Genomic DNA, 16,222 nt, shown 5'->3' with positions numbered 1-16,222 from the left:
AAGAACTGTGACATCTCCCCTCATTACAAATTAGGTAGTGAGATACTTCAACATGGAAAATCGACTTTGTGCCATCTGCAAAGTCATAATCTTACTCTTAATGCTTTGGTAGTCTAATTAATGTAAATGCACAATTCTGACTAATTGCTTTGGGGTCATCTTAATTAGAACTTCCATCTTTTAATTGGCAAAGAGATTAATTAAGATACACCCTCAACTGTCCACTAAATCCCATCCCTTATATTTTGTGAAGAATTTTTCCATCTCTACACTGATGCAGGTCAAGAATACTAATCCTACCTCACTCTTCTACTCTGCCAGGTACAAAGGGGAAATGTTCCTCTCACATGCATACTAAATCACTTGGAAACACTGGCATCTGGCTCCCTGCATCTCCTGTGTGTGGATGAGCTATGGGAGCAACAGCTGTCACCACTAAAACTCCTCCTCTGGAGGTGCAGAGGAAAGAAAAGAGCAGGGCAGAGGGAGCACAGCTCCAAGGAAGAACCCAAACAGAGACCAGCCCACTCAGAGGAGCACAGCACTGAGGAAGAGGAGCCGTGGTAGGGAATTACTGCGAAGGAAAAGGGTAGAGAAAGACCCTTGACAAAGAGAAAGACATTGAAAGACATTGGTAGTGGGAGAGTTTTAAATGTACAACTTTCTTGTATCCAGAATTCATGATTTCTCATTAATTTCACAATCTCAACACTAGAAACAAGTGGAAGTACAACTGCACTGGGTTTTCAGGGGAAATTAAGTGAGAACTGGAAAAAAATGGAAAGTGGCATTTCCAGCCAAGTGCCTCTGGCAGGTGTAAAGATTTCTGAGCTCTTTACCACCTTCTGGTTCTGCTGTTCAGTTTGTTTCACCAGATGGAGTCCAATAAACCTCTTAGTTCAAAGTACATTTCATCAGCTTTTGAGTTTTCCCAGAACTTTTCCAGCCTAGGAAGAGGAAGACCTCTGCAAAAATTGAATTTTCTTGATTTTTAAAAAAAAATAAATTCTAACTACCAACCCATGAAAAATCAATTCCTTCTACACAACCAGTCGTGCAAAGACTGTTCAGGATAGTCTGGGGTCAGAGTGATTAATAGTTAAAGTGCTCCTGAAGTAAAAAGACTAGTTAGCAGATTTATTGCCAAATTGGTTACTTCTTACTTAAAGAGCTGAACAAAAAAGTCAACATTTCCCTACAAATTTGGATTCTATCCTGTATATTCAATGTTGGATGCCTGAGAGTGCTGAGCTGTAACAAATGTCCAGATCCCAGGAGGGGGCATGAAGCTGTAACCCCACCACAACTCCACTGCCTTAGAGAAAGCTAGGAAACAGATCAGCTGAGATTACCAAGGGAAGTTATAGCTTCTTTAAGTATTTTCCTCAGAGGAAAATGTATAAATACTTTTCCCAGAAACTGGTACAACCTGTTGGGAGGGCAGCAGTGATATAAACATGTTAATCTTCTTTATTTTTTATAAAAAAGAACATATTTCTTTTTACCACAGCTGCCTATAAAAATTAGATGAATTAGAAAATGGGGTTGAGGGGATTTTTTTGTAACAGATTCAAACTTCAAACAGCTCAGAAACTGCAAATGTAAAGAGGCTTTTTTTCCTAGCAAAACTGTCTATGCCTTGCCATGAACTGATGCATCTCTTCATGGTGTTTTCTTCAAATATAAATTTAGAAATAGAAAACATACTACACCCCCACTACCACCATGGAGAGTGTGCTGCTTCAACCTGTGAAACTGGGAACAGAGTAATAATAACACTGTGAGCATAGAAATACTGCACAAACCAGCACCTGCATATTAATAAAAATATGTTTGCCTCCAAAATTATTTCAGTGATGCAGCACAGTCATGATTATTACTATACAAAGTCATATCAGAATGTTAATAACCTCAGTTTTTCTCTAAAAAATCCCCAAAACATACATTTTCTCACACTCTGAGAATCAAGAGATAAGGTAGTTCAATGTGAGGGATATGACCCAGCTGTCTTTTCCATTTTTTTCCATGATGAAATGTTTCAGAGTGTCTGGGTGTCAACAAATGAAAACAACTATATGAATGTCTTTGAGGAAAATCCTACCAGTTGAAGGAAATCATCAGTCTGCAAAACAGGCAGTGCCAGAAGCTGGACCTCCTCAACTCCACGGTTTTGGGGATTTATTTTCAAGAGGTTTGCAACTGGTGGTCCAGCACAATTCTTGTAATAACTTATGAGAGCTTTAGTTAAAACTGGAGGGCATAACCACCATCAGTGATGAAAGGTGATGGAATGACAAGTCAGCACATTTCCTGACAAAACAAAGCCTCAGGGGGTCACACTTGACCTTTGTTAAGACACAAAGGATACTGCTATTGTGTAGGCAATGTGCTTGTAAACCTACAGGCAGATGAGACAGGGAACTCACAGCTTTACCTCTCTGTAATGCAGACTTGAGAAAAGCTGGAGAGAGAAGGAAAAAACAGGAGAGCGCTTTATATCCTGGCAGGCCAGCACAAAGAGGCAGAATCTGAGAGCAAAGACAATACCTCTTGTTTGATTCCTTCAGCATTCAGGGAAATAGGCCTGTGTTCTCCAAAAATAACAACAGGTCTGCTTCAAACAGCTACTGGTGTTTCACACATATTTCTTCTAAGTAGAAAACCCTGCAAACTCGTGAACGTGTGGCTGAATGCTCAGGTCAGAGGAGCAATTGTTACTTTCAAGTTGCCTTGTCATCTGAGTGACATTACTGAGACCAGGGCCACTGAAGGATCCTGGCATCAGGGACCTCCCACAGGTCCTGTGAAGAAATCAAAGCACTTGTCCAAGGAAGAGTTTAATAATATTTCCCTTTCTGAAGTGAAGACCTCCCTCCTGACCTTCTAGCTGCTCATATTAATTCCAGGAACATTTCCACACAAAGACTCTAAATGCAGATGGATTGGGGTTGGGAGTGAAAGCCAAGCATTAGAAACCTGCTCATCTACAGCCCTTCCTCTCCTCTGAGCATAAATACCCCTTCTCTGACAGGGTCCTCAAAGCCCTAAATCCTGTGGGGCTGTGTCAGAATGTCAGAGCTGTGAGCTACAGCACAGTGTGTGCCACACACCAGCCTGATCCAGCACGGCACTGAGGAATTGTTCTGCTGTCCTGGAGTGATGTAGCACCTAATAAAAACCAAGACAGGTACTGAAGAAAAATTATTCTTATGAAATATGTCAGGACTTCTTTGGGAACTTCTTTAGTTCCTTACCAAATGGAAAATATGCCAAAACTAGAAGAGATATAAGCAGCAATTAAAATAATTACCTTTTTTCTCTTTATTAAAGTTGTTGCCTATTTCTACTTTTATGTGGATATGCTTTTTTTATGTAGGGTCTTGTCTGTATTACATGCCTTGGATAAATAAGTGACAGATATGTGACTATTTCATATAAAATTGGCATCTTCATATAGACTACTTTCCTTGATATCACATAATTCATAGTCTTTATTGTAGATCAATCATCTCCTACCTGATCTTCATTAAAAATAATCCTGAATATCATTCTACAATCGTGCCTACACGAGAAGCAGAGGAAGGCTGAAACTAATTTGAGACCCAGAGTCTAAGACGTGCCTTTAGTATTAGGCAGGTGTTAATAGAACTGGCACTTGTGTGCTGCGAGGGATGACTTCTGAGCTACTGCCAAGAAATGAGGGAAAACAGCAAAAACATATCTCAGTCTTTGCCAGCCAGGACGGGAGAGGAGGCTGGGTGGCTGTGTCCCTGTCCCCAGGGGCTCCAGCATCGAGCCCCCCCTGTGCAGGAGTGTAGAGGAGGCACAGCTCAGCTCTGGGCATCCCCTCTAGACCCTCTGCTCAAGGAACTGCAAGGAAACAACCTCAAAATCCACCATTTCAGGAGTTCTCAAGTTCTGACTCCATCCACCTCTTTTTTTTTTTTTAAACATATAATGGTGTTTGGAAGTAAAAATTCCAATCCTCCTTCTGCCAGGACTGCTTTTCTTTATTTTGGTCAGAACTGAAAGTTAATTATTTCCTGCTTCAAGAGCAATAGAGTGTTTATTGGAATGTTCCCTACAAACCTATCAGAAGTGTTATAGCTCAGTAATAAATGAGCTTTCAATTAATTAAATTCAACTCTCCATACAGACAGATCCACTCCAGAAACTGTTTCTTTTTTGCCTCCTTCTCTATTCACATGAGTTGCTATAAAGCAGGAAGGAGGCATTCACTGGAGTTTTATATAAATACCATGATTTCAGAATGATGTACTCATGGTGAAATTCATCCTTAGTGAATTAATGCTTAAAACTAAATAGATATGTTATTAGTTTCACTCTTAAAATGTAATTTCTTTGGGTACAGACTTTGCACTCCCCCTTTTTTTTTTTTTTAATTTAAGTATTCTAAAAATGGCAGTGTAAAATTGGAGCTTCCATCATTTTTAATAGAATTTTTGATAGCATTTATCTCTAATTGCCTTTAAATTACATTTTAGAGAAGAAGCTTTCATTCTTAATCAAGACAATGTGAAATACAACAACAATTATTTGTGTGTCAGAAGGAAAAAAGGATGATTTGGTTTTTTGCAAGTGTTACCAGTGGGAAGAAAGGACTGGTTTTGAACCACTATTTTGAGAGAGTTTTTACTACAGAGGCATTGCTGTGAAGAAAATTGAAGTGAGCACTTTTGTGCTTTACTTAGCCAAACATTCCATACATTGGCAAGGAAAAAAACTCAGGCTGCAAGACACTCCAAAGGAAACTCTTCTAAGTGCACTCATTCCACTACAGAGCTAAGGAACAAGCTTTGAACTTAGCAAGTACTCCACGAAATGCCCCTTTGGTGTCTCTGTGGTCCCAAGTCCCTGGGGAAGGTGAGGAAGAGAAGGGAAGAGTTTGGGTTTGCTCCAGGGCATGAGCTTGGCCAAGGTGCTGTGTGGCCATGGCAGCTGCCCTGCCAGCTGGGAAAGGCACTTTACTGTAACACTGGTGTGTGGGTGCTCATAGGTGGAAAGAGAGAGCTCAGGCAGATATTCCTGAATTATCCATGCTTCAGGGCTCTTGGTTTTTAGGAGACTGGTGGCCTAAGTTTGCTGTGAAAGAGAGAAGTTTCTCCTGAGCTCCTGATGAATAGAGGCACCTTGCAAATGGTGAAGGAAAGGGAAAAAATTCTCTTTCCAGCTAGGAACAATGAGTGCCACAGAACAAAGATAAAACGAAGGACAGATGTAAGGGTGTGGGTGTGGGTTGTGGGGAGTGTTATTCTGAGATTCAGGATACTGGCATTGTTGATTGGTGCAATATCCCTGCCTCAGGCCACAACAAAAACTTGGGACATAATTTTGGATTCATAAGCAAGGGAAAAGTTCAAATGGTCATTGAAAGAGCTCATGATGGAAATAAGGAATAAAATTTATTTATGAGAAGAGTTTAGAGGGACGTGTGAACTAAATGGGGAGGGGAAGAAACATTCCTATCACTCAAACTAAAAATTTATTACTGTAGTGAAACACTTGTCACAACTCATTCCTGAAGTCCCACCAGTGTACAGCAAAGGTGCCTTTTGGGATAACACCACTTTCAAGTTCATCAAGGAACCAATACCAAATGAGCCGGGAAGCCAAACTCCTTTAATCTTTCCTGGGCCAGTGAAGCACTGACAGGACTGCAGCCTGTGATCCTTGAGTGAGGAGAAGGGAGGAGGCTGGGCAGAAAGGATGACCCGTGGCAGGAGAAGCAAACCCTCCCTCTGGCTCTGGCCCCTGGAGCCTGGGGACTGCCAGAGCAGGTGCTTGCCATGCTTGCCTGTGGCTGCTGTGATGCTGAACACACCCAGCATTTTGCACAGAACAGCCAAACCCACCGGCTGAGGCACCTGCATTTTACCTTCAGTTTGTGTGACTTCTAAGCTGAAGTTCCTGAATGGAAAGTCATTGTTAAAGGATTTTCATCTTGGTCCTGTGTCAGCACCTGGTTTGACATGGAAAGTTACAAAAGCTGAGGAGATCTACCTAAAAACTTTGGTGTGTCATATGTTCATAACGGACCCACATTGAGCTCAAGTCTCAGCAGCTGGCTGATTCTTGTTCTTTCCAAAAAGCATTTGTTTCTCCATGTGAGAGTGTGCACAGGCCTTGCTTTGAAGCTTATCCCTGGTAAGAAATCACTTTTATTGAAATCTCTCAATAGGGTACTGACTTGCCTCATCAAATGTTCTTTAGTAGTATTCTTCACAATTTTCATCCCCTATAATTTATACTGGAGAACAAAATTCAGAGCAAAAATTAATAGCAGCAGCCCCTGTAGATAGTGTGGTCAAACCAATCCAGAGTTTTATAAATGGTTCTCTCATCTGACTTAACATTGTGCCTGATTGCCTTCCTGCCATTCTTACCTGCAGCCTCTGCTGCCTGTCCAGCTGGGAAATGTCATATCTGTTCAGAGTGGCAGAGTTGGAAGGACAAATCTCCTGCTCAAATTCAATAAGAACAAAACAGCAGCAAAACTAAGACCTGCATGTAAAATTTAATCCAGGGTTTTAAGCATGTATTCTATCGACAGTTTGGTAAAGAAAATAGTCGTTGATTACTTTAAGTTTAACTAAGGTTGGAGTGACATGAGGAAAATTACTGGATTGTTTTCTGAGATGAAAACTGAGTCATTTGTGGGCATGTTCATATACTCAATGTACTTGCTTTCTATGATCATGCCAGGTAAAAGTAGGAATGTATAAATATTTATGCAGAATATTGCTTAAGGAGGCACAGCCAGAGCATTACACAGGCATTTGTATCTACACACGTCCAGGGCAACTCATCCCATTAAAGGCAGCTGCTTGTGAGACAAAAGAGGAGATTTAGTCTCCGCAATTCTTCCTGTCTCCATTATCCAGGTCTTTCTTCAGTTCAAAACCCATGGTTAGCAGAAGTGATTATACTGTTGTCACAGAATTTATTAGGCATACAGAGGTATTAGTCATACACACAAGACATAGAGCCCTTAATTAAAAGCTGTTAGTGGGCAACTAAGTTTTGTGGATCTTTAAATTTTCATTTTCTTAAAAAAGATGAATTTGAAATGCCCGATACTGTCAGAAGTTATGGCTTAGTTGTGATGCAGTCATACCAGCCGGGCCATAATCAGAATGACATTTGGGTTAGAGAAGAGCTGGTACTGCACTAATTGTTCATATAGATTCTTATTGAATAAGCTCTATTTCAGTGTCTATATATATTGACACCAACTATTTTAACTTTAAATGTTCTGTCCAGAAGAATAGAAATGCTGATGATATTTAATGTGACATTTTAAAGACAAAAGGCAGCCATGCTGGGCAGAAGTGATGGGTTAGGAGAAGGACACCAGAGCAACACAATTAGTTAAAAGCTAAAAATAAGAGCTACTCTGTAACACACGCATGCAGAATAACAGGGGTGCTTGTTACCTTCAGAGTTACTGGGTTCATAGATTTTACAAATTATATGGCTCAATCTAAGGCATAAATCAGATGGTCTTGCTGAGTTGATTTTTGTTACCATTACATGTCTCTAAGAAAAAAAAAAAACAAAACCAACAACAAAAAAACTTTATCCTTCCTTTCACGCAAAGTCCTTAAGAAATCCAGAAAAGGCTTCCATTAATATTTAACGTGAATGATAGTACCTCTTTTCCTCTGTTTCTCTCTCCCCCTACCCCTCCATACTTCAGATATGTGGAAGTCATGAAAGTCTGCAATTCTCTCCCAGGTATCAAAGGGGAGCTCCCCCACCTGAGAAAGGGTAGTGCTGAGCATGATTCAGCTGGGAAGAAAACATCCTCTGTGCCATCATCAAATGATGAAAGCTGTGGCTCTGGATTTTACTGGCCTTTGAACTTCCTGCTTTCAATCCTTTTGAGGGAAAGGCTTCATATATTTGTGAACCCACAGGCATGTCCTTTTGAGCTGTAAAGGCTGTAGATGACTTTCATGCTACATAAGTTTTGTGTGACTTAAATTCACTATCATGAATGTCTGGGAAGGGAATGATTGGGACTAGAAATAAAACTCATGCAAAGAGTCGAGCTAGATAATAATTGTGTAGGGCTTCAAACCTCCAGAGTGTACTTAGAAGCATCTTACAATGGACCACAATTTTTTAATCACTTTCACTTTGTCCCTTGTGCAGCCCTACAATTAAAAAGTAGGCTATTATCCCTCTCAAAAACATATCAGGGATAGCAGGAAGGCATACTCTTATTTAGCAGACTGAATGGATAGAGTAGGATGAAACAGAAACCCATCTCAATGCTGCTCTTCAGGTCTTAACAAATGTGAATGAGATTTTGGGGACCTGGCAGTCTTTTGTTCTGAAGGTCAGCATGCAAGCTACTGGGTGATGTTTCTGTTTCATTTATTTGGGTATTTTGCAGATATGTCGTGGTACTGAGGCTAGAAGAAGCTGAAATATGTAAAAACAAATGGCATATAATCTAAAGCCATGCAGCAAGTGGCTGATTTCAAGATCAGTCTGGTTGTGTTAGCTCTAGACTGCCTTCCATGCTCCTAAACCATTTCCATGCCACTGTGAAGGCCAAGAGAAAGGTCAGAATTTCACTGAAATAAGGCTGCATCAATCAAAAATAAACCTGAGAATGACTAGAAATAACTGTGGCATTTCACTTTGTGATGTGGAATTCATTGCAGGTATTTGAGAAAAAGTATTTTGATAACAAATATTAAAGAGAGATTACTAAGAAAGCAGATGTAAATGCTACTTCATTGCTTTCTTAAGCCTTGGTAGTGAAAAGTCAACAACTAATACAAGTGCAATTAAAACATGGGAGTCATACCTATTAAAAGAGTGAAGCCTCCAGAACTGGCATCAAAGCAGTCTCTGCTCAGTGGGTGCCCAATGTCAATGATTCAGCCTTTGAACATAAAACACAGAGTAAATCAGGTTGTCAACAGCTGGCACACAAAGAACACAACAGGCAAAGGCCAAGGTGTCCCTGACCCAGATGGAGATGTATGTGCACAGCAATGTGCCCATAGCACTCCAGCACAGCTCTATATATGTTTCATTGATTAGAATCAAAAGACAATCACCTAAGGCTTCTGATCCTGAGTTCTGAAATGTTTCAGACTAGGAACACTCTTATTTGAAGGGGAATTCTGCTGCAACACTTCCACTTTTGTGATACTTCACCCAGTGTTACTTAGACATCATAAAATTATTTTGTTTTCTCAAAATATTTTTTGAGATTCAGCTTGAAACTGCAAGCTGATGTTCAGATTTTTCTTCCTCTAGAATGTGGCAGTTATGATGAAGCAGAGTTTATTCTGTGCTCTGTTGATCACCATAGTAACCTGTGCTCTCTGTATTTAATAGGGAACAAAAAGTTATTTATTTGACAGGGATGGAGTTCTGGGAAGAAATGGTTTATGAACACTGGCAAAATATTTTAATGACACTATTTGCTTCTTAAGTTGTTAATGTGTACCAGTAATTTGCTCTTTATCTGTCATGAAGACCTCCCAAGATGAAATTGATTGCAGTTAAAAGGTGTTCATTAGAGGTACAGCTAATTTCTACTCTTAGCAGTTGTTAAATGATGCTGGACAGTTCAGTCCAGATTGTTTGCTTATATGCAAAGCACAGTAAAGGTATCTTGCTTGCTGTTGGGCTTCTTTTGCATTCTCAGGAACCAAAGAGATTCCTAAACTGCAAAAGAAGGAACAATTGAAATTGAAATTTAGTGAAATCATGCTGTTTCAGAACAATTTTGGTTTGGTTTTTTTTTTGGTGTTTTTTTTTCTTTTTTCCAAGCCCAAAGGGTGAGAATGCCCACCAGTTGTTAATTGCTCTTTTGGTGGTGCAAATTGATTTATTTTATGAAATTACTTTCAGTGTTTTAATTGATCTTTTTGCCTTCTTACTCTTAACAGGGATCAATTTATTGATCTGCCTCATAGGAGTGACCCCACAAAATGCAGAGGTGGCACAGATGTGGCAATAATTGGTATCCAGTGTGGGGCAGAGGAAACTGAAGTGGTTTTTTTACCCATCCCCTTGTTATGTGGGACTGACATCAAATCTGCTTTCTTACTGAAACTTTTCTTGAGCAAAGTTTGTCTCAGGGGCAAGCTGTAGGAAACTGGGGTGGCTGCCCATGCAGGTTTTCCTTTGTGAAGAGAGTTTTTGCACTTTAAGTACCCTGTGGAAACACACCATATTCCCAGAAAGATTTATAGAGGAATCCATCAGGAAAAGATTTGCTCATTATACTTCTCATCTCTACTGCAATGAATGTTTCAGTATCAAATATCATTATTATATAGTTATAAACCACTTAATTTTTCATACCTCTACAATTTGCCTAAACCACAATTGCAAACACATATTTTTGAGCAGTGTCCAGTCCTTCATGTATTCATATATTGCACCTATCTTTTCTTAAGCATTTTATCATTCTGCAGTGAACCATATTTTACAAAACATACAATTTTAAAGCTTGAATTTCACCAGTCCTATAGGGATTGTTTTACCCAGAAGACTGAATTTGTTTCTTCTAACTTGGGAAGAATTTTTATGTTTAGTCTGAGATATTAAATGTAACAAAAAAAAAAAAAAAAAAAAAAAAAAAAAAAAAAAAAAAGGAAAATGCAGCTATTAATTCAGAATTTTCATTTTATTGTAAGCACACCTCCAGTACTTAATATACTTATTTTATACAGTTAAATATACATTATATCCTGCAGAAGCAGATGCAATCAATACAAAGCAGCAAGCAGAATGTGGATATTGATTGTACAAAAACCCCTTTCACACTCATGTTATCAAGGAGCTTTTCAAACCTCTATTCTCAGGAATGACATTTGGAGGATTGTGCATATGCATGTGTAAAATGAAGTGCTATTATGACTTCATCTATGTGTATGTTGGCACTGCAGACAGTTTTGCTGAAGTAATAATTTGGTGGTATTAAGAGGCAGAAAATCGGATCACAGAAGCACAATTCAGATAGAATTGCTGAGTAAGTGCATTGTGTTTTTTCTCCCTTGTAAAGAGATTAAATACCATACCTGGATAATATTTCATAAGTACCACACACAGAGTACTTATGAGACAGATAAAGCAAGGCAAAAAATCAGAGGAAATATTATCTGTGATAGATTCATTTTTCTACCATGAGGAGCTCACTGGGAATGCAGAGCCTTTGCCCTAAATACCAGTTAAGTAAAATTTTAGCAATGCTTTTTAATTCCAAAACCTGCAGAATCCAGGAGGCCTCGATATGGTGTGATTGATGGTTTAACTTTGGGTTCAGAATTTTCTGTGGTTCTATAGCAACCTACATCAACTCCACTCTAAACGTTCAAAGATACATAAGTCTCATTTTCAGATTTTTTTTACCAAGTCTATATAGGCAGGTAGACAAAGAGACAGCTGTACTAGGTTCACTTTGAGATGGCAAACACAGACTAGCTCTGAAGAATAGTTCAGAACAATCATTCAAGATTATGGATTGTTCAAGAACCAAATATTAAGCCCAGCTGAGCTTACTGAACAGTCAGGATAAGTCCAAACACTTTAGCCAAGTGCACAAGCATAAGATTATTGCCTAACTTAAAGCACAGTCAGGTAAAATTTCAAATGTCCTTGCAGCTTCATCTGCAAAACAAGACTACAAAATCTGCCTTTAAAAAATATGATATTGGATATATTACCTTGGATGGGAAACTGCATAAATGCAAAGCATTAGATCATTAAAGCCCACTGTTTACACTCTCACATTCTGATGACCAATGTGTGCTTATATCCTTTTTCCAGAAAATAAAATAGTTTTTCCTGAGGTAATAGTGAAAACTTGTAGAGAACTCACATATAGGAGTTGTGCATAAATTATACAGCAAAGAATTTACAGAGATATTTCGTTTCCTTTGCAAATGTCATCATTGGAGAACAGTGGTGACAGATGCCACACACAATCCAACTTTTGTTAATTTACACCAAGTCGCAGCACACAGGTCACACATACCAAAGAGAGGACTTTTGCTCAAGAAAAGAAATACAACTGTGAAATTGATTTGCTTGCACAAAGCCATAGAAGTTATCAAATAAAGCAGGAAGGCTATATTGATTTTGATATAGGCACCCCTAAAAATACAGGCTTTGCAGAGTCAATACTGTCCTGATTTAGGTTCTAACCCAACTCGAAAGTCTCAGACTCGGCTCCATCCACTTATTGATTTGTCTGGTGTGCTGGGCTGGTTTTTTTTTTTCTTGTGGAGTTTTTTTCCAGAAATGCTTTTCTGCTCTCAAATTTTAGCTAGCTCTCCCAGAAGAATGTCTAATACAGTTACAAAGAGCAATTCTGTTCCTTACAACTGAGCTATTGACTATCGTAATAAAAAGGAAAGACAGAAGCCATGTCAGCTTAGCTTCCCACAGGCCTCACAGTGCTCCTTCATTCAAAAACAATTCTGTAATCAACAAGCAATGGGTAATGAATTGCAAAATATCAGCAGCCCTTCATTTTCTATCAGGTATGATTAAAACTTTATAAAGTTGGGCAATTTTTGAGAAATAAAACATCTTTTAACTACCACCAATGCATCGGTTCTTTGATATTTTGCTACAATACATCTTCTATTTTATTTTTTTCTCTCCTGCTACCTGACATCTAAATGCCTATAATTTTAAATGTAAAGACCACATGTTGGAAAAGAAAATCCACGGAAAGAGAGCGTCAAGATGTTATTTTTGCCTTTTGTAGATGATAGTTCACCTGATGTGCATCTTCAACACCTTTGTCTTTATATGGGGAGGAAGAGGTTTAGATGAAAGAGCACAAAGAAAAAGTACAGCTCCTTTAACAAGCCTTAACAATTTTGTTTTTATTAAATTTGTACAGTAAAATTGAAAATCTTTAGGAAGGGGCAAAAAAGCCCTGATGAAGAATTATCAAGGAAACCAATAGAAGAAATAAAGCCATGCTAGAAGAGATTAAACAAGTTGTAAAGTTTTTAATAAAAGTAGCATGCAGGAAATAGAAGGAGAAATAAGTGATTGATTGAGGTGCAAATGTATGTGTGGGCAGGAGGAAAGCAAAGGGTAAATTTGTCTGGAGAGTAAATCCATTTAGGTCATTATAGTTCAATATGGCCATGATCCAGAAAAACACTTGAACATATGCTTAGTTTTAACATGACTCACTCCTGAAAGCTGAGCTCTGCTGACTTGCTCAGACTCAGGTTTGAGTGATTTCATCAGTAGCCTCCCTTGAATTGTATCACCCCACTTTAAAGCCTGTAAGACAACAGAGAGATGGAACAGCTTTGGATTGGTTATGTACCTAAAGAATCCATTCTGGACACAGGAAACTGCACATTCTGCTTTCCATAATGGAATGAGCTTAGAAATGGAAACCTATTTTTGCAAACACAGAGGCTGAAGAGGAATGCCAATGGCAGCCAGAGGGGATGGGACATGGGGATGTTGCAAGCTTTTATTTGCTGGAAAACCAGGCTGAAATTTTGTGAGATATGGCACACGATAACCTGATGTAACTGAGCCAAAACCACTATGCCTTTCATACTTATTTGTGTAGTTCCATCAGTGGTGCCTGGGCTTGCAGGCTGTAGGGTCCCAGCACAAAAGGACCAGCTCAGGACCACCAGCTGTGCCACAGGAGTGCCCAGGGACAGGGCAGAGCAGCTCCCCCTCTCCAAAGTGCCTCTCTGAAGACACTTTATGTTGCAGTCACAAACTGCTGATAACAATAAATGAATTCTTTGATTGTTCTTTCTACCCCAGGTTTTGGTGAGATTTCTGGCCAGGGCATAGGAATGATTCTGGAAGCAGTCTGACTAGATCCATGGCTCTGAATCATTAATTTGAGCTGATTATCTTGTGAAATGACCAGAAGTTTAAATCTCACATATTTTTAACCCATCTTCTCATCCACAGGAGTCCATCCTTCTTCCTCTCTGAGCTCTAATCTTGCATTTTCTAGGGCAGAAAGAAATACCATCCTTCCTTTTCAGAAATGAACAAAGTAGAAAAGATGAGATACATAATACAAGGCAGCATCAAAAGGTACCATATTTATATTTCTTAACTCTCTTTCCTGGGAATGGGAATAGAAGGATCACAACTTTCATTAAACAATAAAATTAATTTCTATTTCTCAAGGTTTCACAGAAAAGCATTAAGTCATAATTACTGCAATGCCACCACAAATACCACTTTGACTTCTTGAATTTTCCTCACTTTTGAGCAGCGTCTCTGAGGATGCAATAATTTTCTTATATAAGCAATTTTCAGAATAGAGGGACCTGTTCATCTAATATGTAATGGAGTTCTTTCTCCTCTAGGAAGTTGTACTGATGCACAAGAGAAAGCATCTTTATATTAATAAATCCAGTATGTTCACAAGATATTTTTTTCAATTGCTGCATTTTATTAATAAGCTACTAGGTTTCTTTGAAACAATTCAGAAGTTGAAATAAAAAACTGTGTGTCCTTTTCAGCATTTTTATGTTTCATTTATTGTCAGACTCTCAGTCAGTAAGATGAGGTGGGTGATAATTATTTGGGGTTGCCAATTAACCTACTTAACAGGTCACACAGGTAACTGGCATAGATTGTGTCAAATCTCATTACTGGGATAATAATTTAATCACCCAGTGCATTGACTGAAGGCCAGAGAATCTGAAGAATAAATTAAACAGGAAAATAAAATCAGTAGCTAGACAGACACTATATTTAAATACATGAAAACAGTAAAATTGTAAAGCATACTACTCTCCAGTAGAAACCCAGTAAAGTCTGGGATGGGGACTAGGGGTACTGAGAGTGGGGATTTTCAATCACAACTTCTAGCTGAGTATAAGAAAAGGAGTTTTTGTCACCTTGCTACTATGAATGCAAGACAGTTTAACCCATGAAGAGGTGTGAGCATGTGTGTTATTCTTTAGCATTTAAATAGGTATGAAATGCAATTATCTTAATGCAGTATTACAGCCCAGACCTGTCCAGGCACACCTGCTCTGGGATCTCTGGGTAGCAATCCTGCCTCTCCCTACACATCCCAGCCTTCTCCAGCTCTTTGTGCCTGGATTCAGAGCAATGGCAAAGGAATGTCAAGTAAGAAGGTCACATAATGGATAAAATAATCCTGCAGAATCTGTCAAGAAGGACAGGAGAGATGAAAAAATAAGTGGAATTGTCAGTCATGGATTCTGTGAGAAAGCTTCTTCTGTACGATAATGTTCTGCATTTACAAGATGATGGAGTAGCAATCAGTAGGAAGAGGTAGGAATAGAAGAACCTGCCTGGAAGCAGAAAAATATTTTCTGTGCAAATGGATAAAAAAACTACGGGAAAGAACAATAACATCTTTCAAAGTGGGTTTTATACATATAGGTTATATATGAGTTTGAATGAGTTTGAAACTTGTATCCGCTTCAAAGAGAGAAACTTTTACAAACTTTTCTAGAAATTATCAGAGTTTTCATATTCAAAATATAGACTGAAGGAAAAACACAAAAACCCAAGACTTACTTAGCCCTGAATGTGTGAGGTGTAAGGTGTCCCACAGCACAGACAAAAGCACATGCAAGACTCCAGGAAGGATGAGAATATGATGAACTTGCCCTTGTCTTCCTGATCTATTTCAGTGGTTTACAGTCTGCAAGAAGAAGAGGACTATAAAAGAAGCCATCACTCCTCTGAGCAGTGGATCATTCAGTTTAAACATATCTCATAGATGTTACAGCCAAGAATTACAGCACACTGAATGCTGTAATTTATTCACTCAGTAAGGAAAAAAGTGACTTCCATAGCAGCACTTGATAGGCCTGTAAAATGAAAAACAACCAGCATGGAAAAATACCCAGTGGGCCAGGAATGAGTGTTGGTTTGGCCAGGAATGAAAATTTGGTTTGGCTTGTTTTTTATAACAATGAGCAAAACCACATGCTTGAGTTAGTGGATGTGACCAGATCACTCATTTATGCAGTCAAATATATTATTTTGAGTCATAAACTGTCTTGTTAGTCTCAGTAACAAGACAGTTTATGAAGAATATACACTACAGCAGAAAGACTGAGCATATCTATTCCAGTTCTATTCCAGAATTATAGAAACAATATGCAGCTCTTAAATATCATTTTACTTGTTCCTACAGAATGTAAATCTTATAGTAGCCAATAACTTCCTAGACTTTTTT

The 16,222-nt window shown here is 38.7% G+C and overlaps 1 long non-coding RNA gene across 1 annotated transcript; it reads right to left on the bottom strand.

Annotated features, from left to right (window-relative positions):
- Window positions 1–12,223: 12,223 nt before the first annotated feature.
- On the bottom strand, window positions 12,224–15,607 carry LOC306808448. The gene is made up of 3 exons (XR_013776042.1): window positions 15,556–15,607; window positions 15,037–15,178; window positions 12,224–14,001 (listed from the first exon to the last, which is right to left on the bottom strand). It is a non-coding gene; the product is annotated as an uncharacterized lncRNA (long non-coding RNA).
- Window positions 15,608–16,222: the final 615 nt, after the last annotated feature.

This window comes from Erithacus rubecula (assembly GCF_903797595.1).
Source record: "Erithacus rubecula genome assembly, chromosome: 15".
Taxonomy (NCBI): Eukaryota; Metazoa; Chordata; class Aves; order Passeriformes; family Muscicapidae; genus Erithacus; species Erithacus rubecula.
The sequence above is the reverse complement of the archived record's forward strand: the minus strand, read 5'-3'. Positions and strand labels throughout refer to the sequence as shown.